This window comes from Orycteropus afer, unplaced genomic scaffold, assembly GCF_000298275.1.
Source record: "Orycteropus afer afer isolate SDZICR_OR568_19922 unplaced genomic scaffold, OryAfe1.0 scaffold00726, whole genome shotgun sequence".
In the NCBI taxonomy this organism is placed as follows: Eukaryota; Metazoa; Chordata; class Mammalia; order Tubulidentata; family Orycteropodidae; genus Orycteropus; species Orycteropus afer.
The window spans coordinates 523375-524287 of NW_006922313.1; positions in this window are offsets into that span (position 1 = coordinate 523375).

Genomic DNA, 913 nt, shown 5'->3' on the forward strand with positions numbered 1-913 from the left:
CTCTGTGTCTCTGTCCCCCTCTCTCTGCTCTCTGTCCCCCTCTCTCTGTGTCTCTGTCCCTCTCTCTCTGTGTTCACTGTCCCCCTCTCTCTGCTCTCTGTCCCCTGTCTGTCTGTCTCTCTGTCAGTCAGCCTCTGTCTGCTGCACCCTCTTGCCACCCTCTCTGTATCTGTCTTGCTCCCGGCTCTAGCTCTCGGATCTCAGGTAGGTCCCTCTGCCCTGCCCCTGTTGGTCCCAGGCCACTGTCCCTGCACTGTGTGGCCACTGCCGTCTGTCTCTCCCCTCCCTGGGGTCTGGGCGTCTCAGCCTCCTCTCTGTCTCCGAGTTTCACGTCTTGCTCTTTGTTCCTGTCTCTGGGTCCCGCCCTTTCTCTGGGTGCGTAGGACAGTGCAGGCACCGACACCCTGCCCCCCACACCCATCCACCCCCCCGACCTGCTGCCCCCCCTCCCCCTTCCAAACTTAGACCAGAGTGGATTCTGGGCTCAGGGCCCAGGACAGTGGGGACAAAGAGTATTGTGAACCCCCAGGGGCCCGGCCGGAGGGAATTGAGGAAAGGTGGGCAGACCCTCACACACCTGACTCTGCAGACAGATCCAGGCCTACAGCGCCCTGGTCCCGGCCGGGAGTGCTGGCCGCAGGGGCGGGGTGCCTGTCCCAAAAGCCTCTGCCGTCAGACCCAGAGTCCTGACCCCCAACCCTCCTCCCTACACCCAGGGGCCTGACCCCCAACCCTCCTCCCTACACCCAGGGGCCTGACCCCAACCCTCCTCCCTCACACCCAGGGGCCTGACCACCAACCCTCCTCCCTACACCCAGGGGCCTGACCCCCAACCCTCCTCCCTACACCCAGGGGCCTGACCCCAACCCTCCTCCCTCAGACCCAGGGACCTGACCCCAACCCTCCTCCCTCA